Here is a 19,211-nt window from a genome sequence, read left to right as displayed (position 1 = left end):
TTAATGTCAGCTTTTCAAAATGCTTCCCAGAGTTCAGGAAGCCTCCTGAGACCCCTGGGGCCACAGGAGAGAAGCTCCTGTCCTGGGTTAAGATGCACCAGTGTTGGCTGGTGTCGGATCCACCGGACTTGGCCACCATGTGGCCAGACTTGGTGATAGGGATGGGGTTTGGGGGAGGGGTCTTTACGTCTTCTGCAACCCCAGGGCAGGCCTGGCACGGGTCCTCCTGCTCTGTGGGCTTCCTGCAGCGCGGAGGTAGCTCACTTTTCTCAGCCACTGCCGTTCCGCCTGGGGTACCAACAGGCAGACAAGTGTTGCCCGTGCAGGTGGCAGGATGCTTGTCCTGTAAGGTCGCTGTCGGACACACTGAATTCCTTGTGTCAGTGCGTCTGCCCTCTTCCTCGGTGTGGGCTTCTAGGACCCGGATGTGCTGCGTTCAGCCCAGACGCAAAACCCCCCTCGGGCTGCTGGAAGGACCCCCGGGGTGGGCAGCCTTGCGGATTTCCCGATACCCTAGCAGGATGTGTCAGGGCAGAGAGAGAGTCTGGGTCTCTGCCCTTCCCTCGCTGCAATTCTCATCGTTATGGTTCATAGTAATCAGTGACTAGCATTTTCTGCAGTTTCGTCGCACACCAGGCCTGCCCAGGCATGACCATTCATGATCCTCCTAGAAGGCTGTGGAGCATGGCTCAGGGTGCTGGGTTCAAGTCCCGGAGCTGGCGCTTCCTAACCGTGTAGCTTTGGGCACCTTGCTTACCTTCTGTGCCTTGATTTCCTCACCTATAGATGGTGGCGGATAGTAGTTCTTACGTTATGGGGCAGTTGTGAAGATTCTGCAGGTTGGCTCGGGGTAAGTTTTATAAGTGCAATATACATACTAGTGGTTACTGAGAGATGCGCGCTATTATTATCTCATTTTTCAGGAAAGGAAACTGGGGCTCAGGCTAAGCGTTCTGCTGGAGTCACTTGGCTCCCAAGTGGAAGAGTCAGGATTCGAACCCAGCTCGTGGGCCCTACCCCGCTGTGCCTCAGTGAGGGACGCACACGTGGGGGGCGTCGGGCCGGCTTCGGAAGGGGCGTCCTCAGCTTTCCTCAGAGCCCGCTGAGAGGAGATCTTCCCTCAGTGCCCGAAGCGGCCTCTAGGAGCTCTCGTAATCCCACGGCACAGGCAGTAGCTGACCCGTGACACACATATCACAGAAGGAGAGGGAGGGATCAGGGGAGAGTTTCTGTTTGGAAATGTTATCTAACACGGAGCGCTTTCAAGGGACACGGAATGTGGAACCCGCACTGTCATGCCCCCCACCCGCCCGGTGCTGGGGAGCCCTCCCCTAGTTCCCAGCCATGTCCAGTCTGCTGGAGACCTGGGCTCCCCGGGGTACCGTCCGGGGCGGGGAGGGATCAGGTGTCATCGGGCGTGCAGGGAAAGCCGGGGCTGCACTCAGCCCCAGGCAGACGTCTCTGGCTGCCGCGTCCCTTCCAGCGTGGAGCCCTTCGCCCTTCCGCGCCCCGCTGAGGGCGTGAGTACAGGCTGCTGGGCTCCGGGACCTTTCTGGACAAGGCTCCCGGCTCCCGCAGATGCACTTGCTTTTGCCCTGCCCGCGTATCGTCCCCATGCGGGGTGCAGAGGGACCCAAAACTTCCAAACGACTTCCTGAGTCCTCGGCTACCCCTGCTGTCCGCAACGCCTTCGGTCCGCTGTCCCCTGTGGCGCACACCTACACACAGCACACACGCGTGCACACACCCCAGCCCGGGCCGTGCCCAGGAGCCACTGCCACCACCCAGAGGCTCTTTGTCCGAGCAGGAGAGTGGGGCCTCGGAACCCCAGCCCACGAGCTCGTGCCCGGGACACCACCCTCTGCCCGGGCGTCTGCAGGTCCTGCCCCGGCACACGCCTCGCTTGGCTCCCAGTGAAAGCAGGAGTGACACCTTCCGGGATCCAGCTGTACACACACCCCCGGCCGGAGGGATCTGGGGTCTCGAGCCCCAGACCCGGGGCCAGCTGCTGCCTCTCGCTCCCGCCCCTCGGCACCACGGAGCTGGCCCCTTACCTCGTCCCTCCTGCTTGCTTCCGGGGCAGCTGCTCACATGCTTGGCCGTCAGCGGGGCAGCCCGTCCATGGCCTCCAGGAGGGGTCCCGAGTCTCAGGCCAGCCAGCCACCCAGAAGCCCTGCCTCACTGGCCTGTGCTGGCTCTGCTGTGCCCGCACGGTGGGGCTCGGCCAGGCTGGGACGGGGCTGGCCGCGGGTCCTTCGGAGCTGCTCACAACCTGCCCTCTCGTGCGGCGGGGGCCGGCGGCTGCCTGCGGGCCGTGCCGTGCAGGTTCCGACCCGGGCGGCACAGCTCAGGGCTGCCTCGCGTCCGTCCCCAGGCCGTCTGCAGCAGCCTCATTTGAACTCCCAACTCCTTTGTGGAGCCTTTACATGCCGCCGGAGGAAACTGTGAGCACAGCCTGACCCTGGTTGGCTGCAGGCACTTCTCTCCACCCACCAGTGCAAGAGGATCCCCCAGGCCCCAGAAAGGCTCCGGGCCTCCCCTCAGCCCCAGACAGAGGCGGGCCGCCCGGTGATGTCACACTAGCTCCGGCCCCAGCTGGCCCGGCCCCTCCCGCCCCAGCCCGCTTTGGCGGCCTCGGAGGGCTCCCTCCTTCCCTGGCACGAGCAGCCTGGCCAGCTCTGCTCCCTGGCCCGACTGCTTCCCAAAGCTGGGGCAGCTCCTGGTGCACTTTGCAACGCACAAAGCTTCCCCTCTGACTCAGGTAGCGGGTTTAGATCCGCTCCAGCTGTGCAGGCAACTGACGTGCGGGCGGCAGGAAGCCGGGTCCTCTGCTGTGCACTGCCCACAGAGTTTCAGGCGGGGCAGCCCCCCGCACAGACAGCCTCCCTGAGGACTCACTCCCAGCTCCAAACCCTGGGGAAGGGAGCCCAAGGCTGTCCGCACGGAAGCCAGCAGCATCCGTGCCGTGCTGTGAAAGTTACTGGGAGGCAGGAGCCCGGGAGAGTGGAAATGCCGCCGGCTGGGGTGAGGCAGCGCTGGAGAAATGCTGCGTCACCTCCTACCTGAGCGGCTGGGGTTCAGTCCCCTCGCCTCCCTGGCATCCCTTTCACGCAGCAGCAAATGAGCTAACGAGCAACCCGCCTCCAGGGCAGTGGCGAGGGCTCTGTGAGGCCACTGGGGAAGGGGCTTAGCCCAGGGCAGGGACGCCTCGGTGGTCTGAACTCAGACTCTGGGGTCAGGTGGGCCAGCGGTTGCTGTGAACCAGCCCCTCCCAGCAGGCTTTTCGAGGAACAAATAATGGGGGTCCACCGGTCCTCAGCAGTCTGTCACCGGTGTGGAGCTCGTGAGTGTTGACAGGGTCAGAGCAGGAAAGGCGAAGACAGCACGGGCCCCGCGAAGTACGCAGTCCTGCAGGAGAGAGGGGGCGGGGACCGGGAAGGGAGCAGCCAGGCACAGGTGTGTCCCTCTGCCTGGACCGTGGCCACGTGAAATATTGGTGGTCGCACTTTCCTTTAAAAAAAAATTCAGCGATGGTGGTGATGGTGGTGGTACTGATGTTTGGGTACAAATTGGGAGAGACATTTTAATGGGGTTCCCCCCACCCCGAGACACAGTGTGTCACGTCCTTGGTCCTTGGGCTCACGGGTCCATCACGGCTCGTTTTCACCACTCCTGTCTCTGCAGGGAGCAGGCTTTTCTTCTTGCCTCAACTGTTCTCAGCCCATCAGACCCTCTCCCTTTGCCATTTGTCAGCCCTGTCCCTTTTTAGAAGGTCGGCCTTTGTCAAAAGCCCCCAGTATCTTACGGGCCACAACATGAACTAGACAGATGGGTTAGACAGGACCCCCCCACACACACACACACATCTACGGTGGGGGTGAAGATGCCCACCTGCTCTGGACCACGGTGAGCCATTGTGGTGGGGCCACGGCAGGCTGGGGGCTCAGGATCAGCAAAGGCACAAGGAGCTGAATTCTTTTCGAGCTGCACCCTCGATAGCCTGGAGGCTGGCGTATGTCCTTCTTTCCTCCTCTCTCTCTCTCTCTCTCTGTCTCTGTCTCTGTCTCTCTGTCTCTGTCTCTCTGTCTCTCTCTCTGTCTCTCTGTCTCTCTCTCTCTCTGTCTCTTTGTCTCTGTCTCTGTCTCTCTGTCTCTCTGTCTCTCTGTCTCTCTCTCTTCTCCAGGATGTGTTTATTAGAAATGTACTCAAGCCAACACCGGGAAGCAAAGACCCTGTCCTCACAGAGCTCACAGTCAGGAGGGGAGACAGACAGACAGCTGGGGGTACATGGGATGCACTGGGCACTGAGGGAGAGCATCTAAGCCGGAGGCCGGATAGAGCCGGGGCGGGACCGTGAGGGCGGGCTCCCTGACAACGTGGCGCTTCGGCCGAAACCCGCGTTTTGGGTAAGAATCAGTGGTGAGTGTGGAGAGGGGATGGTCTAGGTGGAGGCGGCAGTGTGTGAAGGCCGTGTGGTGGCTCGCTTTTTCAAAGGTGGCCCTCACAGTCTCTCCTGGTCCACGATGAGACCTTGACACTCCTCCATGGAGAGGCAGGGCCTCTTCCTTCTCCCTTTGAATCTGGGTGGGTCTGTGAGTTGCTTGTAGCCAGCAGAACACAATGGAGTGATGCTGCCTGGCTTCTCAGGCCGAGTGAGAACGGGCAGTGCGGCTTCTGCCTGGTTCACTGGGACACTCTCTTCTGGAGCCCGAGCCAGGCTGGCGCCTGAGAAGTCCGGCTACCCGGAAGCTGCCACGCAGAGGCCACGTGTAGCATGGGTCCCAGCGGACAGCCGGCATCAGCCCCCAGACGTGTGAGGAAAGCTACCTCTCTGTGATTCCAGCCCCTCGCCATCGAGTGCCCCCCAGCTGGAGAGGCCCCCAGACACCTGAGAGAGCCGCCATCCCGCTGTTCATGTCTGAACTGCCAACCACAGAACCCACGAGGGCATAAACATGGTGGTTTCGGGCCACTACATGTGGGCGGTGATTTGTCACACAGCAGTGGTAACCGGAGCAGACCCCGAGGCGGGAGCAGCTGCGGGCGTTCTTTCCGGGAGCTGAGGGCCGTGCACTTGGCTGAGAGCGATGAGGAGCAGGTGAGGCCTCGTGAGAGGCGGCACTTTATCCCAAGGGCAGTCGGGAGCCTCTGGAACTTTTTAAGCAAGACACCGTTCCGACGCGCTTTTGTTTTTAGAAGCCGCCCATTCATTGTTGAGTGGAGCCTGGGTTGATGGGAGCTTCAGACTAGTCACCCAGAGCTGGGGGGAGATGGTCGCAGCCGTCCCGGTAGGAGAGGTGGTTGGGGGCAGGAGGACTCACTGGGTCGGGGGGTGCCCAGGACTTTCCCACTCTCTGGGAACAGGCACAGCCCAAGTCCCTTGAAGACAAATCTGCGTTCACAATTCAGGGTGGCCTTGCCCTGACCTCTTCGCACAACCGCTGCCCCTCTGGTGGCCGTGGGCAGTTGAGGGTGCTGCTGGGGATATTGAGCTGCGGAGTCAGACCCTAGGCCTACCACTCGGCCGCTCTGAGCCTCACTGTCCTCATCTGTGAAAAGAAGGATTTACCTCACAGGGCTGTTGTGAAAATTAAATGCGACCCATTGAGCAGAACACACAGCAGCTGGTGCGTAGTACGTGTTCAATGAACGTTGGCTGTAGTAATTTTTATTAACTCCTTTGCTTGGCCGTGAGTCCCCTGTGCCCCAGGGCGTGGGGAATGGCCCGTGGAGCGGAGTGGACACGTGGGCGGCTCACCGGGGAAGGGGGGCAGCGAGGAAGTGAGGCTCAGAGTCACTAACTGGGCAGCTTTCCGGCTCTCTCTCAGACTTTGTGTCCTCATTTTAGAAAAAAAAGAAATGATAACGGTCCTCGGGGTTAGTGCGAGGGTTAGAATAACGCACCGGGGGCTCTCCGCACGAGGCCTGGCATTCAGCATTCGGCAGTTGCTCAGGAGAAGCAGCCGCTGCTGCTCATCCCTGCTCCCATCATCCTTGTCAGGCTTCTCCCTTGATGGCTCCTGGATCTTGGAGTCCCCCCGACCTCGAGGAGCTCCATCCTCACAGGTCCACCAGCCCACTGGACCAAAGTACCACGTCGCTAAAGCATTTGAGGAGAAGGGAATTTTCCGTTTTCTTTATAGAGTTTACATCAGGATGAAAAATGTCTGATGTTCACACGGTGGCAGAATACAAAGAATCTTAATTCTGCCCACAGTTTGTGTAAACGATTTCATGTGTTACCGCGTCGTTACCATTTCTTTGGTGTTGTTGGGAACGTTGAGATGTCATACTGAGATGCTCTGTACGAGACAGTGTGAGAGCGCAAAGTCTCACCACCATTTCAGGTTCCACATACCCCAAATTGACGTTTTTTGCCCTTTTAGAACTTTCTAGACACCATTTTATTGTCCTCTGGCCTATGTAATTTCTCCTAAGAAGTCCACTCTCTTCCTTCTTGCTAATCCTGTGTCCATAATGGTTTTTTTTCCCTCTGACTCTTCTAAAGATTTCTCTTTGTCTTTGACTTTTAGTAGTCTGACAGTGGTGTGACTAGATATGTGTGTGTTTTTTTTCTTTGTATTTATTCTATGTGGGATTCATTGAGCTTCTTAGATCTATGGGTTGGTCATTATTCCTTCAAATATTTCTTTCGCCCAGCCCTCTCTCCTCTCTCCTTCTGGGACTCCATTTACACACTAGGTGTTATCTCACTGGTCACTGAAGCTCTGTGTATTTTTTTTATTTTTATCTATTTTTTCACTCTATTCTTCAGTTTGGATCTTTTTTTATTACCTGTCTTCAAGTTTGCCGATTCTTTCTTCAATAGCATCTAATCTATTAATTTCATCCGAAATATATTTTATGTCAGGTACTATATTTTTTAGTCCTGGAATTTGCACTTGGTTTATTTTTATAAGTCCCATATCTCTCTTCTCCCTGCTCTTGGTCATAGTCTGTTAGGAAATATCAGTCCCAATAATTCATAGATGGGTTCAGCTCAGTGTACCCATCGGGGTACCAGAAGATGGCAAAATGTATTGTCCCCACGAGCTGTGTTAGAGCACCTTATGTAGCTACGTGTGATGTACTAATCATCAAGCTCAACATTTTATGGGTATCTTTTTTTTCTCTCTGGGCAGTATTACCATTCTGTTCTACTAACAAGAAGACAGAGACTTGGCAAAATGAAGTTCCTTGCACCAGGCCACATAGCTAGGAAGTGACGGGCCTGGGGTTAAGACCTACATCAAAGCCAACAGGAATGCGGTTGTCCTGGGAACAAATTGCTTTTCTTCAATTCTAACCTCCTTTTTCTTGTTTTAATATCTCTGAAATCAAGATGCATCTTAAGGTTAATAGCATGTCAGGGTTTAATTGGCAGCACTTTTTGTTTTTTACTAGAATATGACGTATTTATTGGTTGATGACTTCTCACATGTGAGGCACTTTGGCAGTTTTAGTGATCAAGGTTCCAGTGAAGTTGACCCGTGGTTAAGGGACACAGTGCAGGGTCCCTCCTCTCCCGGTCTGCTGGTCTTGGAAAGGCCTAGGGGAGCGTCCGAGCATCAGGAAGCCCGTGGGACTGCCAAGAGCCTCTGTCCGTCCAGATTTAATGAAACGGCTGCCTCTAAGCTGATGGTGAACCAGCTGGTCCTCTCCTCTCCTGGAGGCGTTGTGGTCAGGTCCTGTGACTCGCTGCCCTATGCCTGGCCGGGAAGCCACGTGTCTCCTGGCCCTGTGACAAGTTAGGAGACTTGCATTTACGTGAGGATTCTAAGGCGGTGCTGCTGGTCATCCTGCGCTGCCCCGTGTCACGGGGGATGTCCAGGCAGCAGGGAAAGCCCTTTGAAGACACTGTCTGTTACGTGGTTGCCAAACCAATGTCAGCACAGAGCGCATGCTCCGTCGCAAAGCAGCTTTGAGAGCCCGTCGTTAGCTCGTGGACGATCCATTCCATTCCTGATTTCGCAACCTACTGCCAGGGGACAGAGTGAGGGCAGTGCTTCGTAAGTCTGGATATCACTTAACAGTCAAAGACATTTGCTGTTCAGCCCCATCTGAGCACCAGAGTTTGGGCTCCAGGTCAATTTACTCAAAGCCAATTTGCTGAGACTTTAGTTGCCTGGTTTTCATTTTGTCATCATAGCAGTATTTTAAGGAATGTTCGTTCGGTCTGGGCCCCGTGTGCTCATGCTGCAGCTGATGCTGGGGCCCATCCCCAAGCGGGGGGGCGGGGGGAGGGCTGAGGAGCAGAAAGAGGAGAGACGTAGTTTGCTCATTTTCTTTGTGTCTTCATAATAAAAACTTTACAGGAAATTTCTGAAGCTGTTTAAAATCATCCCCATCCTACACGAATTTTTAAAAAATGTTTGCTTTTGGAACGTTGTGTGCGTCAGACAAGACCTTCGTCCCTACCAGGAGATGAGGGACTGAAAGCAGTTTTAGGGTCAGTGAAGGGGGACTCCAGCCCCCTTACAGATAACCTGCCGAAGTTCTCATCCCAAGGAGCAGTGAGCTGTTGATGGTGTTACTTCTCTCTCCTGGGGCCCAAGGAGGTAGCTGGCTGGGCAGATAAATGAGGCCTCTGACAAGAGCCTGGTGGAGTGAGCTTCCCATGCCTGAGGCCAGGGTAGAGTCACCAGGCAGAGGTGCTGGTGCTGGTAGGGAGGTGGGCAGATGCCATCAGAGCGGGCCGAGGGCAGAGCCTGGGACTGCCTTGTTCCGGCCTCCGTCCAGAGCATCTCACTCGAGGCTGAGCACAAAAAAGCCCATGATACCTGTCTGTTGAACAGCTACACAGGAATGCTAGCCTTCAAAACATCGCCTTCTAACTCAGGGTCTTGGGATCTAGGGCAGCAAGGAGTGCCATTTGGGAGTCTGACTAGAAAGAGAAGGGAGAGGAGACCCGAGGAAAGAAAGCCAGCTGCCCTGACGTCATGCGGTTGCATCCAGACCACTGAGGGTCCCAAGCTGGCTCTGGGCGTCCCAAGTAACTCCCTGTTCCACCGCTCTGGCTCCGAGGTGCGCTTCTCCCCTTCCCACTGTTCCATCCGCCGGGCAGGTGCAGGAAGGTCGGCATCGCTGTGTTGGGCCATCCTGCCAGGCGTGGGTGACGCCGCAGAGGGACGGATGTCCACTCATTCGTGGCAGGTGCGGGTGGGTGGCGGTGACGTTCCCTGTATTAGCCCCTCTCCTCCGCATGGCACAGCCAGTTCCCAGACTGCTTTGCCATTTGTTCTCTCCCTCGAGCCTCTCGGCGGGCCTGGAGCGGGAGGGCAGCGATGATTCTTTTTTGTCTGCGAGGGCAGTGCCCCAGGCGTGGCTCTGAGGCGTCGTCCACCGGCCCCTGGCACTTCACCTTCATGCAAAATGTGAAAATCCATCTTCTATGACTGTGTCGTATAAAGACAGATATGTTCATGTTATGTATCATATTATGTTCAGCATTTTCTAACCTAAAACTTCACTTTTTGTTCTCATTTTAAAAGGAGTAAACATTGTCACAAGCCCCTAACGGTATCGTGAGCCCCAAGCACTGTGGCCACTGTGCCTGATGGGTACTCTGGCCCTGACTCTGAGCTCCCACTCCCTCACCCACGAATCCAAATCCAAAAGCTCTAAGAGAGACAGCGAGCCTTTTATAAAAAGTTCGGCACAGATTTATTGGGTGGCCGAATCTGACCTGAATTGACGTGAGGGTCTGTGCAGTGTTTGCACAGCTAATGCCACCCCCCTTGTGTCTAGAGGGAGCTGCCCTGAGGATACGTGGCCTACGCACCACATGACAGGCTGACCCCCCCACCCCTGCCCCAGTGAATCATTTGCTGCAGATCTGGTCTGCTCTCCTGGAATGTGAGTTCCTTGAGGACAGGGCCACGTGTTGTGGTGTTCGTTTCTGTGGATGCAGATATCAACCATGTCTCTTTAAATCCGTCATTTCCTTTTTCTTAATGAACCCACAGGGAGCTGCCATTCACAAATGTATTTATAGTTGGGATCCAGCTGAGTGCGAGTGCGGGAGGGCCTTTCCATCAGCAGATGTGCAGAGGGTGTGTGCACTTGGGTCTCTGGGGGAAGAGAAGGGAGATGCCTTCATGGGAAGTTGTAGCAGAGATAGCACTGGTTGAATATTAACAGGGTGCCAGGCACTGTGCTCAATACTTATGTCAGTGACCTTATTTACTCACACAATTCGCTGGTAAGTACCATCTTTGTCCTCCTCTTAGAGCTGAGGAAAACAAGGATTAGAGATGTAGAGTAGCTTCCCCAGGGGCATACAGCTGGGCAGTGGTGGAGCGAAGGCCCAGACCCAGGCCCGTGGGCCTCAGGGTGAGTCCACCATGGCGCTGCCAGGATGGTGCCTGGATCCAGCCTGGCTCCCACAGAGCAGCTCTGAGCCTCAGGACAGCGCGGGCTCTCAGCAGAGGCTGGAGGAGCTGTCTTCAGGTCACCCGGTGAGACCTGGGGCTCCAGTGGTGCTGAGTCGGGAGACTTAGGGCCAGGTGATAAAGTGCCACGGAGCAAGCAAAAGATCTGCCCACCAGTCCTGTCGGGGACAGCCACTCAGACATCCCGCGGAGATTTACTGAGCACCTCCATGGTGCCAGATGCTGGGGACACTGCAGCGAATAAGACACACAAGGCATCGGCCTCTTGGAGGGCATGTCTCTTTGAGAGGGCAGACAATGAAGAGGTGAGATCATTTCAAAGACTGATGAAACCAGTGGATGGAATAGGGAAGATGGGGGTGAGTGGGAATGAGAATGGGGGCTTTAACGGGGTACTGAGGGGAGGTTTGTGAGAGGGAGGGTCACGTGAGCCAAGCCCCCAGTGACTGGAAGAAGACGGCCATGCATGGGAACAGCATGTGCAAGGCCGTGCGACGGGTACGAGCTTGTCCTGAGGAGTGGAATGGCCAGTGTGACCAAGCAGTGGGGACAGGCGTGAGGGCAGGTCCCGTGGACGGTGGGGGAGGGAGGCAGGCCGGGGCAGGTCCCGTGGGCCAGGCGAGGCCTTGGGTTTTATTGAGAGTGCAGCGGAGGCCACCGGAGGGCTGCAGGCCGGCCACGACGCGCTCTGCTTTGCATTTTCTCGCCGTCCCTCTTGTCGTTAGATGCAGAATGGTCCAGGGGGGAAAAATTGGACCTGGGAATTCCATCAGGAAAGTCGAGGGGCTGTCCAGCTGAGGAGCGAGGAGACAGGCACTCGGGCGGTGTCGGGGACACAGTGGCCAGTGGTCGGCCGCAGGATGGGCTTGGGAAGAAGAGCTGACAGGAACTCGGCGTGACTGACGGCGAGGACGCAGCCGCACCACGTCGCGCCGTGAAGATTTGCACATAGATTTCTGTGGCGACCCACGGTCGAGACCACAGCCAGCACTGAGGGTTGGGCAGTGTCGGGCACCATTCCCCAGGAGTGTGGGGGAGCAGGTGCCAACAGGAAGCTGGGGGACACAGACACTAACGGAAATACCTGGGGGCGGCTGGGGGTGGGGTCGCTGTGCTGCGGAGATGTGCAGCACCTTTCAGCACTGCCGCTCACGTGGCCCTGTGCCTTCCACCCTTGAGGTAGCTCCTGAGATGGTCTGACAGGGAGATGGAGCGCAGGGTCTCCTTGGGCTTGCCGGAAGTTGTTTTCAGCACGACACCCTAGCTCTGCTGACCCAAACGCAGAAGGGGTGACTTTGTAGCAGAGAGAGGCAAGAACTTTGCAGCTGCGGCCCTTGAAAATCAGAATGGATTGTTTCCGCATCTTTCCGGCTTGGAGATTCTCAGACCTGCTCTGGGCGCTCTGACTAGTGGGTCTGGGCTGGGGCCACTCAGGGCATCCACACGGGCCCCGCGGGGAGTTAGGGCAGCGGTGCAGGAGGCTTGCTTCTGTCCCACCAGCCTCCAGACTACCCACTGCCCTCTGTCTCACCCCCACTGGGCTGCGCCAGGTAAATCCCAGCTCTGAGGCCGAAGCCCTGGAGGGCAGGGGTCACATTTCCACAGTGCTCTTTATTCTCTGGTTGCTGGCCCAGATCTGCTCTTTGGCACTCTGCCCTGTGCCCGGAGGCTGACCTGCATGGATTGCCTCAGTGGATTCCCTTGCCCCCAGCCTGGGTCGGATTTGGCCGGTGGCAGGTACCGACAGGAGATGAATAGGTAGGATGAAAGGAAGGATGGGCATAGGGCAGGCTCCCCACTGCTGGACCGTGTCTCGGTGGTGTGAGTTCTACCCCTGGCTGGGTTTGAGTCCTTCCTCTACCCGTCGTTAACCACGTGACTTCTGAAATTTACCTATCCTCTGTGCGTCTCAGTTTCCTCATTTACAAACTGGGGATAATAATACCACTCTCCCAGGATGGCTGGGAGGAACAAGTGAATGACGCGAGCACAGCTACCCTAGCGCCGTGCCCGGTACCCAGCCGGCCCTGTTTCTCACCCGGAGCCCTATTATCTTGGGTTTTTAACAGATCCGGGTCCTCTGAAGATCACGTTGCTTTGTATCTCTCCAGATGGCCTCCTGTAGTTATCCCTTTTTAGTTTGCATATCTGTCACTGTCCCCAGAACCACAGCTGCAGGACCTCACAGTCGTTCAGCCAAAACAGTGCCTTCCTGCCCCTACCTTTGTCCGTGGGCTGTGAATGAAGTCTGCCTCTGAACAGGGTGGAGAGCCCGCTTGGGGACAGCACCCGTGCACATACCCCAAAGGGCTCCGTAACATCACGGGGTGCGTACTGATCTTCACAACCACCCCGTGAGGCAGGTTCTTTGATTGTCTCCCAGTTGTCAGAGGCAGAAACCGAGGCTTAAGAAGTTAATCGACTTGTCCAGGGTCAGACGTGAGTCAGTGGTGGGCCAGCGTTGAACTTGGGCAGTCTGGGCCGGGAGCCTGCCCTCTCAGCCGCCGTCATGGGGAGACCTCAGCAGTCCAGGCCCCAGACACCAGGTCATTGTGGATAATCGAATTGACTGGAAAGCTACTCTTTAAACATCCAACGTTCTAATTTTTTTATCCATTCTTATTAAGCTTTTCATAAAGACGCACATGCACATGCACATGCGTACCGGCCTCTGTCAACCTCGGCCAGTCACACTGCCAACCTCTTGTTAATGACCCAGTCCCCTTGAGCGGACCAACTTTACTGTGGGCCGTTGGGCGGAGGGCATTGTAAACAGTGCCCTGTAAGGCCTGTCAGCCCTAGGCAGCTGTTTTTAGTTTTCTAGCTCTTTTTTCCATGGCAGCAATCACCTTCCCTTCTGGACCCTCGTCCCTCTCCTAATTTGTGGCCTCTCAGCAGCCGAGGTCCCAGAAATCCAATCAAATGATTTGTGAATAAGAGTAGCCGGCACTACACACTAGTCTCAAGGGCTCTCTCGCGAGTGAGGCCCTGTGAGACTCAGCACCTGCCCTCGGTCACATTAAGCCGGGGTGCTCAGAGGCCTCTGGGCTCTTACAACACAGCTGCCATCTATGACACAGTCACGGCGCGCCTGGCATGGTGGGGGGCCTTCTACGTGGATCATTTCCTTGAGTCTTCAGAAGCAGAACCTTCCAGGAGAGGTTCACTTCGCCGTCTCTGTTTTACGTGATGAAGTAGCTCAGGCTCAGAGAGGCTGGGGGGTCTGCCCGCAGCCACACAGCCCGTAAGCGGCAAAGCCAGGATTCAGACCTGGGCACGTCTGAACGCAGAGTTCACAGTCGTCACGGACTTTAAGCTTTCCAGCTTCCCAGAAGTGTGGAGAAGGGTGAGGTTGGGCAGCTTAGGGAAGCTCCCGACCCCCATGTCTCCATTCGTGGGATAATGCTGTTTATTCCCAGAGTGACCATGAAGGTTAAGTGAGATGTGTGCTCGACACATAGTAGGCCCTCAATCAATGTCGGGTCCCTTGTACTGAGCTCTTCGGTGGCTTTTGAACTTCGGTGGCCTCAGAATCACCTGGGGGCTTTTGTTAGGACACGGTTTGCCAGGCCCACCCCAGAGTTCCTGAATCTGTAGGTCTGTGGTGGGGCCCGAGAATTTTCATTTCTAACAAGTTCCCATGGACCACGCTGTGGGAACCGCTGCTGGAGATAGATGAGTTTGCCGAGAAGGTCAGTCCGGGGCGGCCCCGCCGTGACTGTGATCGACTTCTGGTGGCCGGTTCACGTGTGCGCAGATGCCCGTTAGGAGTCAGGCAGGGAACTTGCAGTTTGGCGTTTCCCAGCCGTTTCCGGGGAGCTGGCTTGATGTTTTTAGTCTCGTTCTTTCCTTCACCTCCAACCAAGATGCCTGAGTGCCGCTGGCCTGGGAAACCGTAAAAACGAAAAGCAACATGTTGACATCTGGACTGCGAAACAAGGTTCACTCGACTGTCGACGAAAGAAATGTCCAAACCTGTAGAGAATGTTTATGAGTCGATTTGAGCCAAACTGATGACAATCGCCAGGAAGCAAAATCTCGACGACTGAGAAAATGCTCTGGAGATTGGCAGTTTTGCAGCTTATTTTATACATTAGAATGTAAGGGGAGACGTAAGGAGGATAACGTGAAATTCGGTGGTGGTAGATCAAGGGGGTGGGAGGAAGCAAGGGATTGGATAAAAAAGCAAAATAGAGAAGCGCGTCTTTTTCGCTGGCGGGTACAGCATAGTTAACAGTTCACGTTTGCAGCACGCAGGGGTGGTGTGCGGAATAACATACCAGCGAGGGGTTCTGTGGTCTCGGCACTCAGCCCAGGCTGTGCCTTGAGGGGTCTGGAAAAGAAGATCGCACTGACATTTCACAGGTACGTTATCGTAGACGCAAAAGGATCATGGACAAGCTGACTTAAGGTAAAGACTGACCTTTGTCAAGATAGCTCCAGGCCTAGGATGCGACTACCCACCCTGACCGCCTGTAGTTTGGGAGTTTTATGCTCACGCCATCCTGTATGGTGACTTCCGGTCTCTGAGTTTGTAGGGCCCACCGTGCAGGCCTCCCCTGAGCTTGTCAGCTTTAGTACGTGGCCTCTTTTTCGTCCACGCAGCCAGTTTCATTAACGTGTCTCTGATTTCCAATTACTTTCATGCTATAGAATAGGAAATAAAAGGCATCCGAAAAGATAATAAATCATCTTGCAGAAATTACTTCTATAAATTATCCATCCCGTATCCCCCAGAAAACCTTCTGAAGCGTTACTCAGGCCGGGTACACTTTCTTTCACAATTGCAATTTTAGGTTTATTTATATGATGATACGATTGCTGTTCTGTTTTCCCCCAACAGGCTGTAAGGGTGGGGCAGGTCACCTTGTCACCTCTAGATCTCCAGTGCCCAGCACAGTGCCTGGCACCCAGCAGTGGGTATTCAGTTGGCATTGCTGTTGGATAGATATCGAAGGGCCTGGTTGCACAGAGGTGGGTGCTAGGGTTAGAGGGACCCGGGTTCGAGCCTGAGGCCTGCCCTTCCTAGCTGAATGGCCCTGGGCAAGTAACTTACCATGTGTGCTTTTGTTTCTTGCTTTCTAAATTGGAGATAATAAAAATAATATCTATATACTATAAGGTTGTCATGGGAATGAAATGAGACGTGTTATCCAGACTGCCTGCCACATGATCAGCGCTTTATTTATTTCTCCTTCATCGTCGTCTTCATCGTAAGCATCATCCTTCCAGGCAGGCGGGTGAACTGGTCTAGAGTGTGGGTCTCGAACTCAGCTTTCAGGTTCAGATCTCAGCTCCACTGCTGACTAGCTGTGTGGCCTTCAGCAACTCATGTCACCTCTCCGTGCCTCAGTCTCCTCGTCACCAAAGGCACCAACCTCCCGGAGTTCTTGTGACCAGTAAGGACGCATGTACATATGGTGCTTCAGCTGAGGGCTGGACCACAGCCTGCGCTGACCTTGTCCCTTTCCACATCTGCAGAAGGGCAGGGGCTGTGGAGAGAGCAGCTCAGCCACAAGAGGAGGACAAGGCAGGAGGAGGCACGGTGCACCCCACTGTGCCCCAGGGGCTGCCCTTCTCTGCCGACGCCCACCCTCAGCCCCACCACCCCCGGAGAGAGAAGGGCAGTGGTGGGGGGGAGTGCTCCTGGCTAAAAAAAAAACAAACTTCTCCAGCTTCTGCCACTGGAAACCCCCTCTTCTGGGCAGCCCTTGGAAGAGCAGCTCAGCCTTCAGCTGGTTCTCATTACCCTCACGAGCTCGAGAGCGTGCCGCGGTGGCGTCCCCCTCTGCAGAAGTGCCTCTGCCTGCAGACGTCACCCCCTCCCAGCTACCTGCCAAGCCCATCGCCTTTCTTCCTCTGCCAGGCTCGCTCTGGGCAGCCCCCAGCTGTGGCCCTCCTCCCCGGCATTGTCAGAGGAGCTTCCCAACACCTCGAAATTCACCCTGGGGGGACGCCCCCCTGCCCTGGTCCCCTAGACCGGGCCTGGTTTCTATGTGTGCAGAGCGTTTGGTAAACAGAATGCTTGAGCCCTGACTTGCTGGAAGGGGCAAATCCCAGCTGACACCCCAGACGCTCAGCCTATTTCGGGCCCGGTCTCTTCACCCCCACCCCTCAGCACCCACCATGGGGGTTGGAGGGACGCTGCCGGAGCAGCCGGTGTCACGTTCCTTTCCCGCTAGAGCATCGGCCCGGCCAGCCCCCGCTCCCCACGCCCCGCCCCGCCCCTGCCCCAGCTGGTGCCCGGTGTCCACTTAGTAAACGCTCTTGTCCTGCTCCCCCCGTGAATGCTGTGATTCAGCACACACAGAGGAGCTTCACCGAAGAAAGAAAGTATTCACGGCCGCCATCCAGCTCCGGCAGGCGCCGGAGACAGCTGCCGGCTCCGGCCCGGCCAGGATGGGAGGCCGCCCACCCTCCGCACACAGAGGGGTCTCTCCTCCTTAGTTTTTTTTTTTTTTTTAAGGCCCACAGTCTCTTTTGGTTGCTGGACCACATGCAGCTTAAATCTGTGTTCAGAACACTTCATTAATAAGTAGCAGATTAATAGTCTCCTGGGATTAAGAGAACACCACCCATTCAAGAAAATATGTGTCACGGGCCTGTGAGTGCCTGGCGCTGACCTAGGCTCCTCTGCCAGAGCCGGAGCAGCCTGGAAGACCCTGAGCCAGTGGCCGTGACCCTTCCTCACCCAAGACCCCTTTCGTGCCTCTTCTTCACTCTGGGTTTTGAAAACGCTTGTAAATAATAATCGCCGCCATGTCTGTCGTGAAGGTCACGGTCATTCTGCACTGGGTGCGATGCGAAGCCCTTTGTTATCTCAGGGAGCCCACGGCTTCCTGTCGTGGGTACGATGATTCCAATCTCCACTGTGTAGGTGAGGACACTGAGCCCTGGAAGGGACAGAAGGCGTTTCCAGGGTTACTCAGAGCGAGGTCCGGCCCCCGGAACCAACTCAGCTCTTAGTTTCTTTACTGTCGCGATGTAAACGGTCTCTGGGAAACATGCTGCTTATATTAAGTGAAAGGACGTGCCTTTCCCCCTGACTGCTAACAAACACAGCCTGGGAGCTTCTGGATGCTGAGAGTGACCATGTAACGCGGACGGCTGTCCCGCCCACCCTGCTCCTGTGTCTCCAGGACGGGCGCTGAGAGGAGACAGGGTCCTGGACGCGCGTCAAGTGTAGTTCTGAGACGAGGCAGCTGCTTCTCCTTCCCACGGCCAAGCGAGGGGGCTCTGGGAGAGTTCTTTTTGAAGACTGGGGTGCATCCCGCAGGAGGGGGACTGTGCAGGTGACAAACTGCAGACCCCCAGCCCACTGTGGAGCATGGGGGAGCCCCCCCCAGGAGCTGAGGGCAGGAGGGCCACATCCTTTCCTGTGCCCCTCTCTCTCCTTGGGGAAGCAGAGGAAGAGGGTGATTGACGTTAGCCCCGGATGAGTCTAATATGGGTCGTATTGAACATAGAAACTGCTGCCTGTTTCTGGTGTCAAGATTTCTATGGAATCACCAGGACTTAGAAGGACTTGGGTATCGGGAAGAAGTGGGTTCTCTCGTCCCATTCCAGTTCTCCGTGGCCCTCACAGGGTGCTAGAAACTACCCCACGGGTTACGTGTCTTCGTGTGAGGAGGACAGAGGCTGGCAGTGGGGCAGGAGCTGTGGTGACCAGGGTGGCCACCGCACCAAGCAGTAGGATACCCGGCCTAGAGAAGGGCTTGGGACATGTGTCCCTTGTGGCGGGGAAGGATGCCTGGCTGTTCTTCAGCCGTGAAGGGGCCAGGGCACAGCCGAACACGTCCCCGGGAGACCCAGACCACCACCCACGTAGTGACCACTGGCCACCTGCATAAGAGGGAACCAGACCAGACCAGGCCCGTCCCGCCACTGCTAAGTGATCCCTGTGTGAGCGGATCTTGCTCCTCCTGGAGGCAGCGGGCCCTGTGAGGTCTGCTAGAGTCTGAAAGAGGTAGGGGAGGAAGTTCAGACAAAGGAAAGGGACTCGGTAAGGAGCAGAGCACATTCCATCCGCCTCCTCCAAGCCCTGCCCCCCAGTGGCGGGAGGGGATGGAGAAGGAGGTGAGCTTTGAATTGCATTTGAATCACATCTTCAAATAGACAGAACCAAGTCTTGAATCTATAAGTGTAACTGCTAATCATGGGAAGTGACTGGAAAGTTCCAGAATCTGGCCCAGATTTCATTTAGGGACCAGCTGCCCAAAACTGGAAAGAGGAGTCAGCACAGCATGGGTGGGGGTGGGTGTTGGGGGGAATGAAGCGTTTGTACTCCCGGCGGACTCAGATTCCTCAGCAAAGTGATGATTGCCCCGCAACCCAACCAAGGATCAGCCCCCCGAACTCCCACAGAGGCCTGGATGGTCCAGGGCTGCCCACGGGGCTTCTCCTCACAGTGGGAGAGGCGGTGGGGGAGGCGTGGCAGAAGCTCGCCCCGAGCTGCGGCATCCAAACCCATGGGAGCCGGGAGCCCTGCAGCCAGTGCAGCGGGTTAAGGGGCCTGACCCAGATGTCCGGAAGAATTCAGATTCAAGTCCCAGCTCGCTGCTTGCAACGTGTGTCCTTGGGGGGAGCCGTTCACCTCTCTGGACCTCCGTGCATGCGGTCGCGAGGGTCAGTAGCCAGTACTCCACAGAGTAACGTTTCGTGTATTTTCAACTTACGATCTTTTCACCGTATGGTGGGTTTATTGGGACATAACGCCGTCATAAACTGAGGAGCATCTGTACCGTGAACTAGGTGCATTATAAACAGCAAACGTTCATTTCTCAAAGTTTTGGAAGCTGAGATGTCCAAGATCAAGGCACT

At 56.1% G+C, this 19,211-nt stretch overlaps 2 protein-coding genes across 2 annotated transcripts in view; one reads left to right on the top strand and one right to left on the bottom strand.

Annotated features, from left to right (window-relative positions):
- ANGPTL2 (angiopoietin like 2) overlaps positions 1-2,559 on the bottom strand; it is a 48,512-nt gene extending 45,953 nt beyond the window's left edge. The window contains exon 1 of the mRNA XM_011364269.2: positions 2,055-2,559. The gene's annotated coding sequence lies outside the window, so the exon portion shown is untranslated. The remainder of the gene's footprint in view (positions 1-2,054) is intronic.
- The window catches only part of RALGPS1 (Ral GEF with PH domain and SH3 binding motif 1), a 262,710-nt gene that overhangs the window by 167,061 nt on the left and 76,438 nt on the right, over positions 1-19,211 (top strand). The window lies entirely within an intron of this gene.

This window comes from Pteropus vampyrus, unplaced genomic scaffold (genome assembly GCF_000151845.1).
Source record: "Pteropus vampyrus isolate Shadow unplaced genomic scaffold, Pvam_2.0 Scaffold95, whole genome shotgun sequence".
NCBI lineage: Eukaryota > Metazoa > Chordata > Mammalia > Chiroptera > Pteropodidae > Pteropus > Pteropus vampyrus.
The sequence above is the reverse complement of the archived record's forward strand: the minus strand, read 5'-3'. Positions and strand labels throughout refer to the sequence as shown.